This window comes from Rhinatrema bivittatum, chromosome 13 (genome assembly GCF_901001135.1).
Source record: "Rhinatrema bivittatum chromosome 13, aRhiBiv1.1, whole genome shotgun sequence".
NCBI classification, from domain to species: domain Eukaryota; kingdom Metazoa; phylum Chordata; class Amphibia; order Gymnophiona; family Rhinatrematidae; genus Rhinatrema; species Rhinatrema bivittatum.
Genome location: NC_042627.1, coordinates 64,061,285 through 64,087,245, shown reverse-complemented (window position 1 = coordinate 64,087,245; position 25,961 = coordinate 64,061,285). Strand labels below are relative to the sequence as shown.

The following is a 25,961-nucleotide window of genomic DNA, read 5'->3' as shown; positions in this document are numbered from 1 at the left end:
CACACACTGGACCTCATTTTCATTAACCCCGGTCTTTCATATTCCTCTCCCCCTGAATGCACTCCAGTCCCATGGTCAGACCATGCACTGGTATCCACCACCCTGACAATTAAAACACGCTCTAAACAACCACAACCCCATTTCACCATCCACTTCCGGAAGTCATGCCCTACTGACATCCTTACCGAACACCTCTCCAGATAACTCTCCAATTTGAATATAACCAACCCCAATGCAGCCATACAATCTTGGCAGAACATCACGGAGGGTATAGCCAATAAGCTATGCCCAGCAGCAGTAAGAACAATCAACTCGGATCAGAAAGAAAAACAACCTTGGTTCTCTTCAGAACTTAAAAAATTTAAACTAGACCTTACACTCAAGGAACGCCAATGGCACAAAGCACCCAGCTCCACTACTTTGTCCATTTATAAAGACTACTTCCACCGATATAGAAACCTCATACTATGGACTAAAAGAAACTTCTTCGCCAGCAGAATCTATGCTCTCTTCACACACGTCTCCCAACTCACGAAAACCAGTGCCCCGGCTATACCGGAGGAACAGGCACAAAGCAAAGCAGAAGAGCTTGCTCTTTTCTTTCAAAAAAAATATCAAACACCCTAGCACTGCTGCCCTCCAACACTTCCACACAACAAATTACTACTGACACCCCTACCATCACCGGAGCCAAATTTGATACCTTCGAACCCACCTCAGCCAAGGAGATCAAATCCCTCCTAAAGAGACTGAAACCATCTAGCCACCCATCAGATAACATACCTACAAAACTCCTCCTTCGTATCCCAGACACCATATCCAGACCCTTGGCAGACATCATAAATTGCACCCTATCTCACGGAATATATCCAGACTCACTAAAATCCGCGTCACTCAAACCTCTTCTGAAGAAATCTAACCTAGATACACAGGATCTCTCTAATTTCCGCCCAATTTCCAACCTTCCTTTTGTTGCTAAAATCACTGAGAAACTGGTCAATTTCCAACTCTCAGATTTCCTTGATGAACACAAAATTCTCTACCCTTCACAGTACGGGTTTCGCAAATCCTACAGCACAGAAACCCTCCTCCTCTCCCTCATGGATCACATCATCTTAGGCCTAGACAAAGGTCATGCATTCCTTCTAGCCCTTCTTGACATCTCTGCAGCATTCGACACGGTGAACCACTCTACTCTGTTAAGCCGACTCTCAGACATCGGTATTTCAGGCTCCGTACACAAATGGTTCAATTCTTTCCTAAGCAACTGAACCTACAAAGTCAAAATCAACAACAAAGAATCACCCAGCATTAAATCATCAGTTGGAGTTCCTCAAGGATCCTCCTTATCCCCCACCCTATTTAACATCTACCTCCTCCCCCTCTGTCAGCTGCTTACCAACCTAAGATTAACACATTATCTCTACGCAGACGATGTACAGATCCTGATCCCCATAAAAGAGTCACTCTCAAAGACACTCATATTCTGGGAAAAATGCCTTCAATCTATCAACCAACTCCTCAACAATCTGAATCTAGTCCTAAATGCGTTCAAGACTGAACTTCTCATTATCTCAGCTGACCATACCGACACCTCACTTCAGTCCCCTCCCACAACCCAAATCTCTCATGCAAGAGATCTCGGAGTAATCCTTGACAATCGTTTAAATTTAAAGAAATCTATTAACAACACGACTAAGGACAGCTTCTACAAACTGCAAGTCCTAAAAAGGCTCAAACCCCTTCTTTTCTTCCATGATTTCAGGACAGTACTCCAAGCCATGCTCTTTGCCAAGATTGACTACTGCAACACACTTCTTCTGGGGCTTCCACTCTCCTCCACAAAACCATTATAAATGCTCCAGAATGCAGCAGCTAGAGTCTTGACTAATACAAACCGCAGAGATCACATCACCCCCATCTTACGGAACCTACATTGGCTACCAATAAACTACAGAATCTTACACAAATCTCTCACCATAATCCACAAAACTATCCACAAACAACACCCGTTGGACCTCCAGATCCCCCTCAAACTCCACTCCTCATCCAGACCCATCAGAGAAATATACAAAGGATCTCTTCAAGCCTCTTCAACCAAAGCCACAAGCCACTCTGCCACCAAAGAACGAGCATTCTCGATAGCAGGACCCACCATCTGGAACAATTTACCACCGGACCTCAGACAGGAACCCTGCCTACAAACATTTTTGAAAAAACTCAAAACCTGGCTATATCGCCAAGCTTTCCCATAATCATTCCGCTTTATGAACTCTACAACTTAAGCCTACCTGGCAATATACGTAGCTAAGCCTTCTTATACCCATAATGGTTGTCTCTCTTTCCTTCTCTTTCTTCTATTCCCATGTTTGATCTCCCTGTTAAATGTAACTTTGCCTCTTCTGAATGTTCTATTGTTAAATGGTTGCTAAGAGTGTTTACCCCCTAGTTCCATGTAAACCGATTTGATATGACATCCGTCATGAAGGTCGGTATATAAAAGAATTAAATAAATAAATTAAATAAATAATACATAATAATCTGCAAAGACAGGTGATTTGATCTTGCTAGGAACTTTATATCGCCCCTGGTACATAAGTAGATAAGAAGCTGCCTTACTGAGTTCTTACTGACTGCCTTTCACCTCGACCTATCAGGTGGCCCTCCTATAGAGATATACCAGTAACTACTATGAGGGCCTTGTAGATAGTCCTCTCTCTCCCTCTCTGTGAAAAATAGGGATTCTCACAGTGCGTGCTAAGTTTACTGCACTATGCATTATTAACTTTTTTTGATGAATGATGGGATAAATAAGTCAAGGAAAAAAAAGACCTCAGGTATATCAAGTTTCTGATTCATCATAGTTCAATCGATCTGCAAAAACCACTTTTAAACTCCCTTTTCAAATGCTTTCCTAAACAGCCAAGTCTTGAAATCTTGTTTGAAAATTAAAAAATCCTTCTGTAGCTTTATGTTGACGGGGAGAGTGTTCCAGAGTTTCAAGCCAGCAATTGAGATCGTCCGCTCCCTTACCCCACTTAAATGTGCGGTTCGAATGGATGGAATTGAAAAAAAACATATATATAGCAGCATTCAACCATTCAGTCATAGAAACATAGAAACATAGAAACATAGAAATGACGGCAGAAGAAGACCAAATGGCCCATCCAGTCTGCCCAGCAAGCTTCACACATTTTTTCTCTCATACTTATCTGTTTCTCTTAGCTCTTTGTTCTATTTCCCTTCCACCCCCACCTTTAATGTAGAGAGCAGTGATGGAGCTGCATCCCAGTGAAATATCTAGTTTGATTAGTTAGGGGTAGTAGCCGCCGCAATAAGCAAGCTACACCCATGCTTATTTGTTTTACCCAGACTATGTTATACAGCCCTTATCGGTTGTTTTTCTTCTCCCCTGCCGTTGAAGCAGGGAGCTATGCTGGATATGCGTGAAGTATCAGTCTTCTCCCATGCTGTTGAAGCAGAGAGCCATGCTGGATATGCATCGAAAGTGAAGTATCAGGCACATTTGGTTTGGGGTAGTAACCGCCGTAACAAGCCAGCTACTCCCCGCTTTGTGAGTGCGAACCCTCTTTTCTTCTCCCCTGCCGTTGAAGCAGAGAGCTCTGCTGGATGTGTGAAGTATCAGTTTTTCTTCTCCCCTGCCGTTGAAGCAGAGAACTATGCTGTATATGCATTGAAAGTGAAGTATCAGGCTTATTTGATTTGGGGTAGTAACCGCCGTAACAAGCCAGCTACTCCCCTCTTTGTGAGTGTGAATCCTTTTTTACCACATTTCCTCTTGCGGTTGAAGCTTAGAGCGATGTTGGAGTCCAGTAAGCATGTGTATGTTTATTTAATAAGGGTATTGTCTCCAGGCAGTAGGCATCATTCTGGCGAGTCACCCACTCTTCATTGGCGGCCTCTTGACTTTATGGATCCACAGTGTTTATCCCACGCCCCTTTGAAGTCCTTCACAGTTCTGGTCTTCACCACATCCTCCGGAAGGGCATTCCAGGCATCCACCACCCTTTCTGTGAAGAAATACTTCCTGACATTGGTTCTGAATCTTCCTCCCTGGAGCTTCAAATCGTGACCCCTGGTTCTGCTGATTTTTTTCCTACGGAAAAGGTTTGTCGTTGTCTTTGGATCATTAACACCTTTCAAGTATCTGAAAGTCTGTATCATATCACCTCTGCTCCTCCTTTCCTCCAGGGTGTACATATTTAGATTCTTCAATCTCTCCTCGTACGTCATGCGATGAAGATCCTCCACCTTCCTGGTCGCCCTTCTCTGTACCGCCTCCATCTTGTCTTTGTCCTTTTGAAGATACGGTCTCCAGAACTGAACACAGTACTCCAGGTGAGGCCTCACCAAGGACCTGTACAAGGGAATAATCACTTCCCTTTTCTTACTCGATATTCCTCTCTCTATGCAGCCCAGCATTCTTCTGGCTTTTGCTATCGCCTTGTCGCATTGTTTCGCAGACTTCATATCATTAGACACTATCACCCCAAGGTCCCTCTCCTGCTCCGTGCACATCAGCTTTTCCCCCCCCATCGAATACAGTTCATTCGGATTTCCACTCCCCATATGCATGACTTTGCACTTCTTGGCATTGAATCTGAGCTGCCATATCTTCGACCACTCTTCCAGTTTCCTTAGATCCCGTCTCATTCTCTCCACTCCTTCCGGCGTGTCCACTCTGTTGCTGATCTTCGTGTCATCCGCAAAAAGACAAACCTTACCTTCTATCCCGTCCGCAATGTCGCTCACAAAGATATTGAACAGGACCGGTCCCAACACCGATCCTTGCGGTACACCACTTAAAACCGCTCTCTCTTCAGAGAAGGTTCCGTTTACCATCACACATTGTCTTCTGTCCGTCAGCCAATTTGCAATCCAGGTCACCACCTCGGCCCTCACTCCTAAGCTTCTCGTTTTATTCACCAGTCTCCTGTGCGGAACCGTATCAAAAGCTTTGCTGAAATCCAAGTATATGATATCAAGCGCTCTTCCTCGATCCAATTCCTTGGTTACCCAGTCAAAAAAGTGAATCAGATTTGTCTGACAGGATCTTCCCCTGGTGAATCCATGTTGCCTCTGGTCCATCAATTCTCCGGGCTGTAGATAGTTCACTATTCTCTCTTTCAGCAGTGACTCCATTACTTTTCCCACCACCGAAGTGAGGCTAACCGGTCTGTAGTTGCCAGCCTCCTCCCTGTTCCCACTCTTGTGAAGCGGGACCACCACCGCTCTTCTCCAATCACTCGGCACCACTCCCGTTTCTAGGGATCTATTGAACAGGTCACACAGCGGAGCCGCCAGAACATCTCTGAGCTCCCTCAATATCCTTGGATGAATCCCATCAGGCCCCATGGCTTTGTCTACTTTCAGGTTCTTTAGCTCTTCCCACACATTTTCTACTGTAAAAGGATTTTCATCCATTCCACTTCCCTCCAGTTTCTTGTTGTGTAGAGATGGTCCTTCTCCAGGGTCTTCTTTAGTGAACACAGAGCTGAAGTATTCGTTTAATATTTCTGCCATTTCTTCGTCTCTCTCCACACATTGATCATTACCACCTTTCAATTTCACTATACCACTTTGGACCTTTCTCTTTTCGCTGATGTATCTGAAAAATGTTTTGTCACCATTTTTTATCTCAGTCCTTTCATTATAAACAGATCTATGCAATATACAAAGAACTTTAAACTCAATTCTAAATTTAATGGGTAGCCAATGTAAAGTGATCAATGTTGGGGTAATGTGATCACATTTCTTTCCTCCTGTTAGAATTCTAGCGGTTGCATTTTGAAGTAGTTGCAAAGGTCTGAATGTATTTTGTGGAAGTTCCAATAGCAAAGCTCTGCAGTAATCTAAGGGCCTCATTTATTAAGCATTTTTCCCATAGACCTAGAATGGGAGAAAAACCTTAGTAAATCAGTCCCTAAGTTCACCTTCAAAAAGAGACTCAAAACTTGGCTGTTTGACCAAGCTTTTCATTTATGCAGGGGATCTTTCTAGTACATCACCCTACATACCAACAGACTAGCTCTTAGGTTAGCACCCCAACTCTGTAGATGATCTGTCTAATTATGCTCCTTTTTACCCTTACCCTAAGTTAATTCAATATGCACTCAGATCTTTAGCCAGTTAATATCTGGCCCCACGAAAGAGCCTATTTAATTGTTGCTTTGATCCCTGTTCCATTGCTCCAAGTTATTTTATCCCTGTTAAATGTAAAAGCATTCTTACATGCTAGTTATTGTTATACTGTAAGTGTAAACCGAAGTGATATGTAATTTTCTACATGAATATCGGTATATAAAAATGTTAAATAAATAAATAAATAAGTTAGCAAAGATTAGGGATTGAAGGACTGTTCGAAAGTCATTATGGTTGAGAAGCGGTTTCAGTCGTTTTAAAGTATGAGGTTTTTCATATCCATCCCTGATATTGAGACTTTGAGATAGGTTTTCTGTGTTGCGGCTCCATTTAATGATGTCACCCATGGGTGAGGACTACCATCCTGCTTGTCCTCGGAGAAATACACTTTTGGCACTTCTTTTTTGTGGTAAATTAGTTTCTAATCATAATTCATCATTTAGCTACATAGCTCCTATGTTACAGAGCACAGTTCCTTTTGAGATTCTCTTGCCTTACAGCAAAACTATCTTTCCTTTAGGAAGTGTTACTAATTTTAGATCTACGTGCAAGCTTTTCCAGCTGCCAGCTTTGAATAGTTACCCTCCTCAGTAAAGACCGCTTCTAATCTTCCCATTTTTATTTTTTATTTTATTTTTATTACTCCGACTCTCATATCATTACACTGGCTCCCAATAAAATACAGGATAGACTACAAAATACTATCCATAATACACAAAATAATATATGAAAACCAAACAAACTGGCTAAGTACATCCAGAAAACTCCACTCACCAAACCGAAATCGCGGTTCAGCTAACAAAGGTCTATTAAAAATTCCACCTGTTCGCCACAAACAACTTACCTCAACTCGGAAAAGAGCCATTTCCCTAGGAAGCCCCGAACTCTGGAACACCCTCCCAACTGAACTGAGAACACAGCAAAATTTAAAAACCTTCAAAAAAGAACTAAAAACTTGGATGTTTACCAACGCCTACCAAAACACCCAATGACTCTATGCTACAACTTCCATTGCAGAACCAATACAAAGCACGGAATTTAACCTGTACATATGTTTATAACGACTACGATAACTATGTTAACAAGCAAGTGAATTTCTGAACACTGTTAAACATCAAAACTTTGTAAACCGTTGTGATAGCGAAACCGAATGACGGTATATAAAACTCGATAGATAAATAAATAAATAAATATTGTTTTTCAGTTAAGTTTCTCTTGGTAAATGAAGACAATGGGGCAGATTTTCAGAGGATTTACGCACGTAGAAGGGCTTACGTGCGCCGGGCCTATTTTAAAAAGGCCCGGCGAAGTGTGTAAATCCCGAGGCTTGCAAAAAGGGGTGGGGCGGTCCGGGGCAGTTAGCAAGGATTCCCTCTAGCTAATTTTGACTTCATTCAGAGGCGTTCCACTCAGAGTTCTCGCTCTTACAACCCTCCGGGATTACGTTGGCTACACTAGGGTGTTCCAGGTATCCGCTCCTCGGGGGCCTTATTCGCTCCTTCTTACCCTCCAGGGTTACGCTGGTCCAGCAAGGACGCTCAAGGCACCCGCTCCTCAGGGGTCTTGCTTCGCTCCTGTCTACTCTCCAGGTTACCCAGATTCATCAGGACCCTAGGTACCCGCTCCCTGGGGGCCTTGCTTCATGCCTGTCTACTTCCTGGGTCGACCTGCTTCTACAAAGGACATCTTGGCTCTGGTGCTCCGGGCCTTGCCTCATCTCTACCTTCGTGCTACGGAGGTCACCTCTCCTACAGCTACCAGCCTTCGTGAATATTTTCACTCTTCAGTCTCGCTGCCCTGTCTCACCACAGAATAGATTCTCGGCATACTCCGCTCCATGGACCACTACCGGATCTACCATCGCTGACTACGTTAACTGTGACTGGGTTCTCGGCCTACCCTGCTCTGCAGACCACTACCGGACCCCTCACTTCCCAGCTTCTGGTGAGACTTTCTCTGCACTTCATACAACACAGTTCCTGGACTGAACTTTATTATCTGAGACATACTCCATTGGCTGAGGCGCACTGCCTGCTCCTCGGGCATTGCCTACTGCTGTATAATAAAGCTTCCATTCTCTCTGTGGTCGTTACTGTAGAGGCAGCCTATTGCTGTATTTTCCCCATGGGACTCCTCCCTGTGGGAGGAGTCATCAATATAGCAACCAAGGGTCCACAAACATGTCAAACCCATAACAGATAAATAAATAAATCATAAATAAATGTGGTAATGGAGACATGTTTCTTCACAAAGAAATTACTTTCAGATGTTGATGTCATAGAAAATTAGCGCTAGGTATATGCAGCGCTGAGAAGATAAATGAAAAGGCAAAGAAGAAAAGAAGGAAGAGAGGATAAATTGATACCTAATAAAATATCTATGGGAGTGTAAACCAGTAAAAACAGAAAGATTTACAAGACAGGTCTGCTGGTTTGGACAACTGTGTCTGCAACCATGTTATGGTCATAAACCGGAAAATGGAAAGGTTCTGTTCCTTGTATAAATTAACCCGTTTCTATTTCATATCCATGAACGTAAGCTCGTTCAAGAATACTTTAGGATATGGTTACCAGGAAACTCATTTACTTCTCTGGCTGGCAGATGTGGGAGCTCAGTTTAGGCCCTAAATGGAACTGGATGGCAGTCCATTAGTTTCCATAGCAACAGACTGAATACCACAGGTGCAGAGGTCAAGATATAATCTGCAGTAAGAACAATTAACGGTGCTGAGGAAGATGGGATAGAAGTAGAGGTTAAGAAGCCCGGTGATGAATTTTAAGGTAACCAGTTAGCAGACACAGCTTGAGGGGGCACTAGAAACTTCTGGTGTGCTGGAAAGTGAGCGATAGCCCTGGACTCATTCAACAGCCTGCACCTGGACCGGTGCGGGAGCACCTGTCTGACATGACGCTGCACTGAGGCCCTTAAAGCAACAGGCGTGGCGCACATGGTTTTAGTGAATTCATTTGCCAGTTGAAACAAGCACAATTTAGAAAGCAATTTTCAAAGCCATTTGCCCTCCTTTAAAGGCTAAAAGTAAATGCGGGCTTTCACATCTTGCAGGCTTGTAGCCAGATTAAAAAGAGCGCTTCCTGGGGGCTTGTTTGGTACAGAGGAATAAAACGTGCATGTATGTTCCATTTTAAAAATGCTTGAATAAATTATTAGGAGTAAAACATTGGCCTTCCTTTTATTTGCCAGTCTTGGGTAATAAAGATTTTGCTTCTGGGATGCAGTCAAGAGTGTTCTGTGAGTGGCACGCTAAGGGGCTTCAGACTCTTTTTCATGTGATAGGGAAATGAATGCATTTCCCTATCCCATTTCCCTATCACCCTATCTCCAAGAGGAGTATGGTATTCCTCAGTTACAAGTTTATGTTTATCTGCTACTTAGACACTATGTTCAATCCATAGACCTCCCAGACTGTCAAAATCTGTCATGGGAGTTCCTATCTGAGATGCTTGAAATGGAAGATCCAAGCCATAACACAATTTCATTTTGGTATAAAGCACTTTGAAAATAAATAGTCGTCTTGGGCTTTGATAATATTCTGCAAGGGTGGAGGGAAGAACTAGGGACTCAGATTGTTTCCTTGGAATATGATAAATGTTTTTCAATGATTGGGACTCCTACTACTAATGTTAATTTGAGAGAAACTCAACTTGAGTTTTTACACTGTTATTATATATCACTGAAACCGGCTTATCGTCTAGGGATTGCTGAGTCTGATAAATGTAAAAAATGTGGAGAAGATGCAGGAACCTTGAGACACCAGTTTTGGTCAAGTATATCAACACAGAGGTTTTGGGGAACATTGCAACATTATCTCTCTAGGGTAATGGAAGTGAATATCCCGCTGAACACATCCGTGTTTTTGTGGGATGACCTCAAGATGGTATCTTTTAAAAATAAATATTCCAGGTTCTGGGGTAGAAAAGTTTTATTGCTGGCAAAAAAAATGTATATTACAAAAATGGTCGACATCGGAAAGACCTACATTGCCACAATTGTAAAATATAATACACCAAGAGTATGTGTTGGGAAAAAAAGCGTGGCGAGAGTAGATTGGTCCTTAAAAAGACATGATTTCCTGAAGAGGTGGAATATATATTTACAGAGATTATCTCCTAACGCTAGAAGTTTGATCTTAAATGATATACCGATCTAGTCTAAAAGTAACTGTAGAACCTGTTTGGAATTATATTGAATACTGTTAGGTATTATTTAGTGTTTAAAAGAGGTTGGGAGGGTGGGAGAATTCTTTGATGAGCGGGCAGGAGTAAGGAAAATATGAAAAAAAGGAAAGGTATTTTAAGAAGATGGGTTTGCTGCTCTATGATATAGAGCGTTGATGTAACTTTGAACAGCTTTTGTATTATACTGTACATCCTGTTACAGTTCTTGAAATGGAATCAGAATATTGAAATATAAAAACTGCTTCCATGTTTATTTTATCCCCTGATCAACTGCCTGAACGAATAGCAGGTGGAACCTAGAAAGGAAATTGACACTTTTACCCTTTGAAAAGGGAAACTGCATGGTGGGTTCCCTTTGGAAAACTGATTGCGATGTACTGCGCTAAAAGTGTCTGTATAAACTGTAAACAGTGCAAGCTAGTCAAAATTGTACTCCCCCCCCCCCCCCCCCCACTAATGACACATCAGCCCCAACACACATATTTTTAAAATAGGCAGGAAAAATATGCAGGTTCTATGCATCGATATACGTGATTTCAGTGCATTGCATGTGTTCACACCCAAGCCAACACACGTGCATTTGTTGCAGGGTAGAGATACATGTAGTTTATAAAACACATGTATATCATTTGTATAGGCTATAAATACTTTCCTAAATCTGCTTGTGGCCATTCATGCATGTATATGCTGTCGTGCTCATTTGATTGAACCTTATCCTTCCTATCTACTGGCAGATACCCAGAGAAGCCAAGCAGACCAAAACTATAGGCACATGTCTCTGACTTCGGAGAATTTCTGCCCTGGCCTGCTGAACTGTTGCACTCTGCATCTTCAGCTAAGCTCAGTGGACCTTCCACTTCCTTCTGCTGGTAGCACTCATCTATGCTGGTCTTACCAGGTCTGAAGAGGAAGTTCACACATGCCCTTGCTTTTACCTATTACTTACTGCCATCTAGATGTTTGAAATATTGCAGGAGATACAAAAGAGTTTTCTTATAAACCTGCTGGTCCTATAAATATAATGTTTTTTTGTATCTAAGAAGTTCTAGATCCATCTAGTTTAGAGTTCATTTGTTTTAAAGATAGGCCAATGTGAATCAGTTATATGGCAAATAAGATTCCCTAGTGAGCGTCAACTGGGCCTACTTGAGCCTTGTTATAGTAAGGAAAAATCGAATTACCCAGGATTTGCCCAGGTTCTGATTTGCTTTTAATGTTTGCTGGATGGGGATGTTCAGTTTTGTCATGATTCTACTACACCAGAAACATCTTTTGAAGGTTACAAAATCTTGCAAGTTTTTTGAGAATTTAAATGACATTCTACCATAGAAAACCATCATTGCACCTCACACCAATTGTTACAAATTTCAGTCCAAGTTAGTGGAGGTATCGAACTGAATCTGGACCAGAACTGGAAAGGGTTTGAATATTTCTGGTCAGACCGAATTCATCACTCAGAGTAGGGGGATGATGGAATTCAAACCAGTTCACCCAACCCAAACTTGGTCACGGCTCATGGTCCCATAGACACATAAATGCACACAGTCCAAGACAGGGAAGTAGATTTTGGTAGTTCCTAAGATGCATAATTTTCACAAACCATAAAAGAGAAGGGCTTAATCTGAGAATGAATCCATAGAATCTATTTGTTTAAGTGAAACCAGGAGCAGAGCTTTTTCTGTTATAGAGCCTGTAATTTGGAACTATCTGCCAATTCATTGGAGGGCAATCTCTCTGATATAAAGATTTTTAGAAAAAAGATGAAATCTTTTTTATTCCAGGAAGCCTTTGGGGAAGTATTTAGTATTTAATAACTGTGGAGGTATATTGCAAATGTGATCCAGGTTTATGCTTCATGGTTTATGATTGTATTTTTTATTATGATGTTTTACATTTTATAGTGTTGTAATCCGCTTAGCTTGCCAGGTGCATTATAAGTGGGCAAAAAATGTTTTTAAATAAATACAAGACTTTTGAGTGTAGGAGACTGTAACAAAACAATTTTTCTTTCCTTCTCTTTCCAGCCGATAGCTCCCAAAGCCCATGGCCCAGGCACCTAATGGCACCATGAAGGAGTCACCCAATAACTTACCTAATGCCAAGATCTAAAAAGGCCATTTCTCAAATGGAAATGATCTATATCCTATGTCAAATCGATAGTGCATGCAGCTCTAATTGTGCCTAGAAGTGCAAATGAATTACAGCCCATTAGCAAAGAAAACGGAATATAAGAAAATCTGGAGGAGAGAAACACCTTCAGCTGCTCAGTAATGCCTTGATCCATCACTGTGTCATGCTAAGCTGTGCCAGAGCAGTAAAGCCAGGAGCATGCAGCCGATTCCATAAAGCAGCATGAATACACTGAATAACCGCAGAAGCAACTTGGACTTTGTAAAATAAGAGCAATAAAGTACTAACAAAAGGAAACGAAACATGAAAGAGATGACAAATAGCTCTGTGCAATTTGTCCAACGCTGTCCTGTGAAATGTTTGCAAAGCAACCCAAATGCAGGGGGGAGGGATTCCAGGGAAATGCACAAGCCTCATCCCCCCTGGCCTGTAATTGTTATCCCAGACTCTGACGTAGACTCCAAAATAAGCAAAAATGATGCCCTCCCCTCCCCCTTCCGTGAACTCCTGCAGGTGCAGGACAAAAGCCATCAACAAGGAACCCTGCAAGTAAGAATGGGCCAGCCAGTCGGGTTTTCAGGATAGCCACAATGAATATGCATGAGAGAAAATTTGCATGCACTGCCTCCATAACATGCACATTTTTTCTCATGCATATTCATTGTGGCTATCCTGAAAACCTGACTGGCTGACAGGATTGGAACCACTGCTCTAAAACCATATCCAGAAATAGACCTGGCAGTCACAGTCTGAACCCTCTGTAAGCCATGTAGGGCATGTAATGGAAGAACTACAAGAAGAGAACGGCAATATCTGAGAAAAGGGTGTCTGTTAGAAAAACTCTCAAAAGATGCACCATCTGAAGCTTATATTCTAAACACAGATGAAATATGTTCTTCACAATAAAGGCAAGAATGCAAGACAACTCCCAAGCCTTTAACCTGTGGTTTAACTATGAAGAGCACCCAATCCAACCCCAGGATCTCTGTTTTAGAGGCATTGCAAGTAAGTCCGTTAGTATTCATTCAGTCAGAAATGCCTAGACTACGACCAGCTGGCTGCAGTCCCCAATCCGATTGCTGTAATGGTATCTGGTACCCAGAAAAGGACTTTTCCCCCTAAGAGGTCAAAACACAGAAGTGCAGAAGAGAAGAGTTCAAGATCAACTGGAGACCCCAACGCAGGACACAAACTGGGAAAATCTGGGACTCTGTTGGACTGCAGGTACGAGACTTTTTTCGGAACTTCATCAAGAATTTAAGCGAAAGACTCCACCCAATGTCATCAAATGCATGTTATGGTGCATTTAACAAAAGGTGCCATGATTAAACTCACAAAAAACATTTGAAAAGCTTCTTAAAAAAGCATCCTTTGTTGAAAAGTGTTACTTTTAAAGACAAAATGAATTCACTCTAGTGCAAAACACTTAATTCTAAATTTGATACCCGTGTCAGTCAACAAACAGGTTACTTAACTTTTGCAAACTTTCCCACACTGCTTTCATGTGTAAAGGATCCAGTAATTCCAAAATGCATTCAAGGAGTAGCATTTATTTATTTATTTAACATTTTTATATACCGGGATTCATGCAGAATTTGCATATCATCTCAGTTTACATTGTAACTGAAAACGACAAGCATGAGTAATGCAAGTTACATAGAACCGGGTGTTAACTTGGAAACAGATTAAATGGGTAAAAATAACTTTGTACTTGGAATAACTTTGTTAAACTTGGAAACAGATTACATGGGTAAAAATAACTTTGTACATGGGTAAATTAAAATGGGTATAATAACTTAGTGCATAATGGAGGATGGAGAAGCTGAAAATTATCTTGTAGTAATATTTTATATTTTAAACTTGGTTTGAGGGTCTTTAGATAGACTATTTGCTAGTGAGTAGGTGTTGATGTATTTTATTGTCATGCTAGGAACGCTTGTTCGAATAGCCAGGTTTTTAGTCTCTTTTTGAAGTTGATTGGGCAATGTTCTGTCCGGAGAGAAGAAGGTAGGGAGTTCCAAATTGATGGTCCTGCGGAAGACAGTGCGCGTTTGCTTAGCGAAGTTTTGACGTGTGTTGTTCGGAGAGTGTTTTTGTAAGCTGTTCTTGTTGGTCTAGTTGGAAGATGAAATTGAAGTGGAACGTTGAGTTCAAGAGGAATGCCCTTGTGAAGGGTTTTGTGAATGATTGATAGTGTTTTGAATAAGATTCTGTACTTTATTGGAAGCCAATGTAGGTCCCTCAAAATGGGGGTGACGTGATCTCTCCTGTTAGTCTTAGTCAGTATCCTGGCTGCGGCGTTCTGTAGCATTTGAAGGGGTTTAAGGGTGTTAGCTGGAATGCTGATTAGCAACAAATTGCATCAACATCGATGTTTCGAAACTGATCTTCATCAGGAGACCTTCACAGGTCTGATGCCTTTAGATATACACAGATTTTTTTTTCATTTTTTATGTTTATGGTTAAACGTGATTAGTATTAACACTGTCGTTTTTTGGCCTTGATACTACGCAGTGTGGTTCCTCCTTATTTTTTGACATGAATATGGGGAACCTACATGATGTTGAAGTGTTAGATTTAATTCATACTGTAGATCAGTGATATTGAATATTTTATACTTTGCTTTATTTTCTGATCTTTAAGTTTTTTTTAAAAGTAATAGCCAGATTTCTTATCCCATGTTATTTAATTTTTACGTTATTGATAATATTATTTACTGTATTTTTATTCTTGCTTTTATTGAAGTTTTTATTTTTTTTTTAACTTAATTCTTTTTCCTTTAATTTGAAGTACATTGTAAACCACTTTGGTCAGCATTTAATGTTGGTAAAATGGTATATAAAAACATTAAATAAATAAATAAGTGTTCTTCCGGGACTATGTAAAGATCTGAGTGACTGAAGCGGAAAAAAGCCAATGGTGAAATTCTGTCATCAGGAATATTAGAACCGTTTTCTGCATAAGACCCTTTCCCTGCTCCGGAAACACTAAGGACCTTGCTCACCAACCATTTTTTTTCCTAGGCACAGAATGGGAAAAAAATTATTTTGGGAATAAGGCCCTTAATCTATTGACCCGAATCTCCTGAAAGGAGTGACTCCTCTCCAGGACGTGGGGTTTTCAAGCCTGATGTAATCACAGGAGAGAAGCACGATGAGATTCTGCTCAGGTATGGGTTCCACCATCCCCCCCAGAAATGAGGCCCTGTCCACAGATACCTGAGGCTCTACTCCAGTTTGTGCCATCGGACTCCCACTGCCAGGAGCCAGCCCTCTTTGTAGGCCCACCTTTGAATCCAGTTTCAGGAGAGTCCAAACTCAGCTCCAGTTTGTGGATTCAGGATCCCCCATTCTGAGAGATTTCGGAACTTGCTCCCAGTTTCTGGAACTAGGGCAGAGAAAATCTATGCAGGCACCAGGAGGGAGCGTTCAGACATCTTATTTCTACCTCTGAAAGAGCAATTTGCTCACCAAAGAATTTGAAATGAGATTCCAGGATGCCAGAATATCCGTTTAATTGGTCCAGAGGGATTCAGCTTCATTCCACATGCCATATATATATATATTTTATCAATATTTTGTGACACCCACTCCATCTGATCTTGTAAGTACAAAAGACTGGTTTACATTTTAGCCCTCTTATTAATCATTCAGCTTGGTGGAATTTAATGCCCACATCTGCAGACCAACTTATCATTTTACTGAAAAAAAACATTGCAGCAGACTTCTAAGTTTAAGCTTTTGCAAGCTGTTGATATTTTAAAACACAGAATTGTTTTCAAACTTTAATCTAATCCCACATAACACACTCATTTCTTATTTATATCTTGCCATAATCAAAACTTTACTGTTTGGGCAGAAGTTCACATCAAAAATAGTCAGAAGCAAGCATGCAAGTGCTTGCTGGGTCACAGACTAACCCTTTACTTCCAGGCCAAAAGAAGTGGGTTGAAAGATTTATGGAGTATCCCATGGCACTGCCCAACCCAAGTATTTTATTCACAACAGCAAACACTGGGGAAAATCTGACCCAGTATCTTTTTTTTTTTTTTTTGGGATCATGAAAAACATTCTGGATCCCAAATCTCTCTCCATCTTTTTCCAGAGAATGAAGTCATATTTTAGCAGCACACATTTTTTTTAATTCATGCTTTTCCCTTTATTCTCCCTCTCAGTTGCCTCTGTGTGCTTGTCCAGAATGGGAATGTTGGACGGTTATGCCGCGTGCAATGTTATTCCCATTTTGCTGAGTTTGGAAAGGTGAGAGGTGGAGCCTTTTGCCTATTCACTACTTTTTCTAACTCTACAGTGTTTAATTTCCTAAACAGGTGCTCTGGGATGAGTTGAAAGGTTGTGTTATCTGCCTCAGCTGTCCCCAGATTTCAGTGGTTCAGCTTCAACGCTCTTTCAGGTCACTGTCAATAAAAAACAAAAAACTGATGTGTGTCAGCTCATTGCTAATGTAGAATGACATATTGGTCCCTCTCTCTCTCTCTCTGTCTCATTTGATGTTAAATGAAGGAACCAGGGATGCTTTAAACTAACAGCTTTTACCACATCCTCTGGCAACAAATTCCAGTGCTTAATTACATGTTTTAAATGTACAACTTAGTAACTTCATTGTGTGTCCACCGGGTCTTTGTACTTTTTGAAAGAGTAAACAACTGATTCGCGTTTACTCGTTCCATTCCACTCATTATTTTATAGACGTCTATCATATCTCCCCTCAGCCATCTCTTCTCCAAATTGAAGAGCCCTAACCTGTTTAGCCTTTCCTCATAGGGGAATCATTCCATCCTCTTTATCATTAGATCACCCTTCCCTGCACCTTTTCTAATTCTGCTATAACTTTTTTTTGGGACGTGGTCCTTTAACATTATGGCTAGGTGAGTGCACAAGTTTCCAGACCTAAACCAACATTCCAGTCCCCTATCCCCACATCGTCTACCTGCTCCTATCGCTGCCTCTGATATCTGTCCCATTATTGCTTCCCATCACCTCTGCTGGTAAAGGTTATTCCAAGCTATCAACTACCCTTCCAACAGTGTGCCAGTGTTATACTTCTCAGTCAGACTCCAAGTGCAGTGAGCGCCGTGCACTGTACACAGCACCGTCCTTTCAGTCTTCGCACGCCTTTCATCATAGAACGGTAGGATCAGTGGACAAATGCAAATACCGGCATTCCTACTTTAGCCAGAGGGTGAAGTGGGATGCACACACAGGGTATTAGTTCCTCAATGGGATTCACAAGGCATGCAGACTTTTAAACCAATATTGAGCTGTCCTTAAAATGAATAAACGGGTTAATAAAAAGTGGTAAATAACTTGAATTTTCTGAGTATTCCCGTGAGAAATTTTGCAAATTTTCTTTTCTTAAATTTTCAGTATTGCTTCCAAACACATTAGATGAAAGTGAAGCTATGGAGAAAAATCCTCTTGTCTGTCACTATAAAAACATGCTGAGCCTTAATCCAAGACGCTGAAACTGGTTAAGCTTTGTGTGTGGAGGTAGCAATGAGCTGGAACTAACAGCAACTCTTGGAGACACAGGGGCCTGATTCAGAGAATAGGAGCAAAGCCTTAGTAAATCAGGCTGGCGGTGATTTCTCCTAACAATGAGTCTCTCTGCAGTCCCTCATGTTTCTGAAATGTATGCAGGAGCAGGACGCTTCAAATCTCTCTCCCTCTCTCATTCTGCCTTTTGACTTCCTAAGCTTGTGCAAATTGGAGCTTCAGAGTAATCACCAACTTCTAGCCCTGCAGATGCCTTCTCCCACCACCCATGGAAGAGTTCAGCCTGCTTTTCTTTCATTCTTAATTAACTGGATATCTTCTTTGATCTGTGGACAGTTTCTCTTGTAGCCAAGGCGCGTGGTCTTAATGATATTCCAAGCCCTGAGCAGACAGCACTGCGTATGTACGCTGGAGCAATGAGTGGGAAGGGGAGAGACAGAGAAAGGGAGAGCCTGCCATCTCAGGGTTCAGCTTAAAGGGTACAGGGAGCCACTGCGCTTTCATTCTAGAATTTAATTCATCTTTGGGCATTTTTTCCCTGGGATGAATTACCTTGATCTTGAACTTCATGTTTTATTATTTTGGAAAAGGTAAACTACAAAATGTCAGCTGAATTCCCTCTTAACTAACAGAAATCCAAGAGGGTCCTATTAGATGTAAGTTGGCATTGTTTTTTTGAGATGAACCTGTCAGTCGCAAAACGAGCCGTCTAGGAAAGAGACGTGCCCTGGGAGTCTGACTTGGGAAAGGACCTGAAGAATTTGCTTCCTATAAACTATAAGAAAACTGCATTAATGCCCTAAGACAGCAGAGGACAACCTGTTGTTCAGCAGTTACAGTACGAGTTAAGCACGCAGTGAGTCACCGCTACACCAATGGACAAGGCACACACAAATATAACCCTCAGTCTCATATCTACACAAACGTTCTCAAGGCTGAAGAGGTTAGGGCTGTTCAGCTTGGAGAAGAGATGGCTGAGGGGGATATGGTAGAGATCTTTAAGATCATGAAAGGTCTTGAACGAGTAGATGTGAATTGGTTATTTACATTTTCGAATAATAGAAGGACTAGGGGGCACTCCATGAAGTTAGCAAGTAGCACATTTAAGACTAATTGGAGAAAATTATTTTTCACTCAACATCTGGAGTTTCACCAATACCAGCTCTCGTTTCCCCTTAGGTTGAGCCCTTCGGTGCCGGGGCCGGCTGGACTTAGGCGCGGGCCCCTGTGGAGGTGAAGCCCTGTCGCGTAGAGGAGGTTGCAGGCCAGCACGGTGAAGAAAGTGGAGTCAGGACAAGCAGCGGCCAGGGCAGGCAGCAGGCAAACGAAGACAGGCTCAGGCAGTGGTCAGAGGTGGACGGAGTTCAAACAGTGTCGTGGTTCAGATAGCAGTTGGGGCAGGCAAAGTACAGTTGGCAACGGTGAGCAGGGAGTGGTCAGAGCCAGGCAGAGGTCAAGCAGCGTGAAGGTCCAATCCGAGGTCAAGCCAGACGTCCAATCTGAAGAGTCGAGGAACGAAGAGGAGGAAAGAGGACGGGGGACCACAGGAGCAAGACGAGATGCTGAGGACAGACGAAGGGAAGCCTGACCACAAAGACAAGAACTCAGAAGACAAACCAGACTGCCAAGGAACCAGGATTAGGACACAGCAGAATCCAGAAAAAGGATGCAAGGAGCAGGACCCAGTGTTATGGTTATTGATGTTTGGGTGGATCCTTGGACACTGTGGCAGCTGACCATGCCCACGGGGGGGCAGTCCCATGAGGGACCACAGTGTCAGGCTAGACTCTGGACACACAAACACAGATTTGAATCTTTTATTAAACAGTTTTGGAAGCCACCACAGGTGGCAGTAGTGAGTAGTGGATGTTGAGCCCGGCTGGGCAGGTCTCCCACAGAACGCTGGAACAGCGAATCCTCTGCAAGGCAGTGCTGTAGTGGAAAGAGACTGCGAGTTATGAGTACACAATAAGAAGCATTCAGAGTCCCAGGTAGAATTAGGAGAAGCTCCGAGACAGGGAGAGCAGGCCCTCGAGGAGCGAGTACCTGATCCCTTAGAGCAGAGAGACTCAGTTGTATTGTACTCACGTAGCAGTAACAGAGATTCCACTAGACAAGAGGTCTGGCACTGGAACAGAGGGCAGGCCCTCGAGGAGCGAGTACCTGGTTCCAGGGAAGCAGTACTATGGAATAGATGGTAGTTGTACTCACAGATGGAAACTGTTAGTGAAGTCTTCCAAGTAGAAAGGTTTGAAGATGCAGGCAGTGACTCAGGGAACATGGGCCCTCGAGGAGCGAGTACCGGTTTCCTGATAGCACCTGAAAGAAGCAGAAGAGGCCCCCGAGGAGCGGGTACCCCGTTAGCAACCCCGAAGGGTGTAAGAGTTCCAGATAGCGCTGGAGTGGCAGAGCAGCTTCGGTACGGAGAGCGAATCCCATCCGTAGAGTTACCGTAGCTAACTCAATGAGCTAGCAAATACTGTAGGCTTAAATATCCGGGCAGCGTGACGTCATATCAGGGGGACGCCCCTGAGGTTCGCGCCAAAGTGGAAATAAAGATGAGGGCGGCGTGCGCCCTAAGGTACGTTGGAGGAGCATGGCGGGAGGCAGCACCAAAGCCGGTCCGGGGACGCCGGAGAGGACGGAAAACAGACGTTGCGGCAGCCAGCAGTCCGAGGTGAGCGGGAGTAGCTGTAAGTAGTGAGAGGTAGACGGGGTGAAGCCGTCGAAGAGCGACGATCGCAACTCCCAGGAGCCAGGAATGCAAAGGCAATGCAATACTCCAACGGATTTGACCTATTACTGAAGCATTGGAGGGTCGTCCGGGAAGGCCTTATATACAATGGAAGCGGTGATGTCATCAAGAGGTGCTTTCCCTTTAAATAGGAGTCGATTGGCACATGCCCTGAGGGAAGCAGGACCAGGGACTGCGGCACCTTGCTGCGTGTGCCATACGACGTGCTGTCGGGCCGCATTCAGGGAAGAAGGACAATGTCTAGCATGGAACTGTCGACCGCCAAGCGCAACATTACCTCCGTATTCGAAGGAAATAAAGCAATGGCGCTCAAGCTGTGCTTAGTTTTGAAACCCCCCCCCAGCCAGTCTGCTTCTCAGCATATCCCTAATGAATACGCATGAGATAGATTTGCATGCACTGCCTCCACTCTACACAGATATTTCTCATGCGTATTCATTACGGAAATCCTGAAAACCCGACTGGCTAAGGGGAGACCCCAGGACCCGTTTGAGCAGCACTGTCTTAAAAGCAGTATTACCAGAAAGGCTGCGAAGTCATTTTAGAGTCGTTTAACACCAGCATGGGGAGCGTGGGCTGTAAGAGATCCCCCAGGATCAGAACAGTCCTTTCACAGGTCAATAGAACAGTCCCAGCATTAAGTATCAGCGCCAGAATGTCTCCCGGGCTGCCAGGAGCCTGCCTACTCTTACTCCCCCACAGTTGTTTTCTCTGGAAATATTATGACAGAGATCAATCAGCAGTGTTAACAGAATACGGTCCTTCATACAATGAAACTCCCATAAGCCTTGTGTACTTACCCAATGTCTTTTCTGCACAGAGGCAGGATAATGGGCAGGCTTGCTTCAGTCCCTGGAAGCTAAACTTGTGAGGTGGTGGTGCTGTTGCTGAGCTCCAGTCTGTGCAGGCTTTCTGTAGTTTAAAGAAAATAGGAGAGTCAGGCAGGCATCACCGGAGGAAGCAGGCAAAAGTGTATTCAGGCATCTCGTGGCTCTGCAATGCTGAAGAGTCTTTTCGCAGGTGGCAAATTCTGGGATTTTTTTTTTTTTTTTTGGGAGAGGTAGGGAGGGATGGTTTTAACTTTCTCTTCCCAAGCTTGATAGAGCCAGCCATGTCAGTTGTATGCCATTTAATTCTGCAAGGCTGCATGGCTGAAATAAAATACAATATTCAAGCAGTTTAAATGGACCCAGGAATAATCTGCTTTTGGCAGAATTTTTCATGTCCTTGGTTTTTGTTTTTAGGTTTGTTTCAGTAGCCCTGAACTCTGCTTTTAGGGTCACACTTGCTGAAAGCCTGAGATCTGACATTCAGCTAGGATAGTGACACAATGAGCTAATTGACGGGGGCAGTTTTTTTTATCCCTGATAAAAGTCACAGGAAATCATGAAGATTAACACAAAAAAAACCTCCTTAACCTCACTTCCTAGACAGTTACAGCGTAAAGGGAAAAAATCAACATGGTTTTAGCAAAGGGAAGTTTGCCTTTCAAATCCATTAGATTTTTGTTTGAAGGTGTAAATAAACAAATAGATAAAAGTGAGCCAGTTGATACAGTGTATTTGGATTTTCAGAAGGCGTTTGACAAAATCCCCCATGAGAGACTCCTTAGGAAATTGAAAAGACATGGGATGGGACAGTGTCCTGTTGTGCAGGCTGATGCAGTAAGGTGCGCTCAGTGGCGCACACAGTTTAACCTCCAGTTGTACGCACATTTTGTGTGTGTAAACTTTACTGCTGATGCAACAAGGAGCAGTGCACACAAAAAATGTACACATAGAACTGTGCGTATTCCTTAGCGCCCTCTCATGCAGATCCCATGCTAATGAAGACCTTAGCTACTACCCCCTCTACGCAGAGAGTTGTGCTTGCTTACCTCATGTTTTCTTATAGCTGAAAAATTTAACTCCTATCAGTCAGCAGTGGAGTAAATTTTCCAGGGCTAATGTGAGTCTATGGGCAGAAGCTGGAGTTCTGGTGCCAGGATCTGCAGTCAGGATTTTATGTGCAGAAAACATTCCCTGTGCACAAAAAGCATGTTTGCGCATAAAAGATGATTAATGTGCACAAAAGAAGCTTTCTGTGCTAAAAACAGTCGCTGCACTGAAGAGCATACAAGAAAAGTTATATTCCAACTCAAGTTAGGAGCGCAAAAATATGTTCCTAACTCAGGTTAGAAATACGAAAGATATGCTCCTACCTCTCTGTTCCCAACTATGCACATTTTTTGTGCACATAAACCATGTTTTGCTGTGCTCATAGGGCCTAATTTTAAAAAGCAGTTATATGTTTAAAATTGGGTTTTATACATGTAAATGGGCTTTTGAAAATTGCTACGATCTATGCCATTGAATTGTCCATAGAATATTCATGTGCAAGTGCACTTTCCACAGGTAAATTACTTTTTAAAATTGCTTTGACAGTATGATACATTTACACATGTAACTCCTTTTAATATTACCTCTTAAGCCTTTTCTTTGCACACATTTTATGGTCTGATTGTATTTTTTTTTTAACTCCCAATGCATTAGCCTGCTATTTGCTTACAGTATTGGGAGTTTAAAAAAAAATTAGCTTGCGTGTTAAGAAACTGGGACAGTGACTTTTAAACAGGTGCAAGGGTGCACATGTGCGCGTATTCCTCAGCCCGTGCCCAGGGATGCGGCCATTTTACAACAATTGCACATACACGAACACATGGATCCTAATTTTCAAGCTTAAGTAAATCTTTTTAATATTTGAACAACAACCTTGGACTCTTAGCCTTTTATTCAAGTGTGCCCTTTCGGATTGTCTGACCCCCTACACTATGAGTATTTAGCTACGAGTGAGAGTAAATGTGAAGCTTAATTATTCTACCATAGCACCTCCCGCTGAAGAACATCGGCCCCCAGGACTGCAAGTGAAAGAGGTCCAGGGGAGTAAAAACAGCCCTGAGACTCTGCTGTAGCCCCTGCATCAGGTACCCCCACTAGAGATGGGGTTACATACAGGTGCACAATGCTCGGTTCTGTATTGTGAATCACTAGCCAGGAAAAGGACCTTGAAGTCCTTGTGCACAATACATTGAAATCCTCAGCTCAGTGTGTTGTGGAGGTCAAAAAAGCAAATAGACTATTAGGAATTGTTTGGAAAGGAATAGAGAATAAAATGGAGAATATCATGATGCAACCGCATCGATCCATGGTGCGACCACATCTTAAGTACTGTGTGCAGTTTTGGTCACCGCCTTCTCAAAAAAAGGCATAGCAGATTTGGAATAGGTACAGAGAAGGGTGAAAAAAAAATTATAAAAGGGATGGAACAGCTTCCCTATGAGGAAAGGCTACACAGGTTAGGGCTCTTCCATTTGGAAAAGAGACGGTTGAGAAGAGACTTGATAGTTTATAAAGTAATGCGCGGGTTGAAATGGGTAAATAAAGGATGGCTATTTACCCTTTTAGATAATACTAAAACAAGGGATGCTCCAGGAAACTAACTGGCAGATTTAAACCAAATCATAGAAAATAATTTTTCATTCAATGCACGATCAAGCTATGGAATCTGTTACCAGAGGATGTGGTCAAGGTGACTAGTATAGCGGGATTTAAAAGAGATTTGGACAAGTTCCTGGTGGAAAACTCTATAAAACATTATTAGCCAGGTGGATAAGGGAAAGCTTTCCCTATTCCTGGAAGGGAATAACAAGATAGAATTCTCAAGGTCCACATTCAGGCACTGTCCAGATAGCAAAATTAGCCATATAAACATTTGTAGATGACTATCTTAAAGTTAACTTTATCTGGCTAACTTTAGGGCAGCTCTTTGGCCTGATCAGACCTAGCCGAATAAGTTATCTGGCTAACTCTGAATATTGGAGTTAGCAACTCAACTTCTCCCAGTTATGCTTCCAGATCGCCCCTAACTTATCAGGCTAAATTTTAGCTGGATAACTTATTATCTGGATAGAAGTTTGCCTGATAAGTGTCCAAATCTTTATTTAGCTGGATAGCTTGAGTTAACTGGCTAAATGCTTTTGAATATGGATCTCCTACTTTTTAGGAACTGCCGAGTTATTTGTGGCATATACAACGTTATTGTTAAATGTTAAATTTTGAACTTATGTACACTGTTCCAAGTTTCATAACCTTGTTCTATGTAATGCCTTTTGGCAATTTTCATGTTCTGTTTCAATGTAAACCGATGTGATCTTTATTTCATATAGGAACACCGGTATATAAAAATCTAAAAATAAATAAATAAATATACTGCTGGGCTCCCTGTACTGTGGTCTGATTCAGCATGTTCTTATCATGAGAAAATCAATTCTGTAAACATAGGAAATGAGCTAATTTTCCCAGCTTATACCTATTTTGTACATATTTTGATGTTGTATTTGTGTTTGCAAATGCTAAATGCGCTGGTAATGCACTGAACCACATTCATAGCACATTGTTTGCACATTATCGCACGTGCAAATATTAATACAAACACAAACAGGAGGGGGAGGAGCAAGATGGCCACGAGCACCTAGAGGACGTTTGCTGTGCCTGATCTTTTCCCCCTTGTTAAGTAGGTTTCTTTCTTATGGCTCCCAAACAGAAAGGGTAGGTGAGGGTTTTCCCTGCCGAACCGACTCCCCTTCTGGGCCAGCATGGGAGCACCTCCTCACGTCCGCGATTCCTGCACCGCCCAGTGGTGAAGTCGCTGTCGCTGTCGCTGAGCATGGGGAAGGAGGAGGTCTCCCTCAGCCTCTGGGATCAAGGCTTACCCGCCGGCAGCCAGACGTGCGCCCTCCCGGGAGGCTGCACAGGCGCCCGATGATGACGTCTCTCTCTCGTGTCTGGACAGGAGGGGGCTGGGGGAGGCTTCAGCGCCTGTGCCATCTTTGTTGCCGGCATCTGAAGTGTCTCCCCACGTGGTTGACCTGCTGCGGTGAATCCTTGATACCCCCTTGGGCTCTCAGTTGGAGCTGTTTCTGGGCTCAGACCTGAAGAGGACCTCATTGCGGGTGAGTTTGCTCAACGACTGAAAAGACTGGACTCCCTTTAGGAGTTCATGGCCCAGTTTAGTCAAATGCTCTCTGTTCCAGCTATTAAAATGGGTTCCCTTGTTTCAAAGTTGGAGCCCCAGGACTCCAGGCACGACAAACCAATACAGGAACATGAAACTCCGTTGACTGTTTTCAAAGAAGATGTGGGGAAAATTCAGGGCGTCCAATTCAAG

The 25,961-nt window shown here is 42.7% G+C and overlaps 1 protein-coding gene across 1 annotated transcript in view; it reads right to left on the bottom strand.

Annotated features, from left to right (window-relative positions):
* LOC115075450 (cocaine- and amphetamine-regulated transcript protein-like) overlaps positions 1-25,725 on the bottom strand; it is a 95,105-nt gene extending 69,380 nt beyond the window's left edge. The window contains exons 1-2 of the transcript XR_003852515.1: positions 25,507-25,725; positions 21,557-21,668 (exon numbers count right to left, since the gene is read on the bottom strand). The gene's annotated coding sequence lies outside the window, so the exon portion shown is untranslated. The remainder of the gene's footprint in view (positions 1-21,556; positions 21,669-25,506) is intronic.
* Positions 25,726-25,961: the final 236 nt, after the last annotated feature.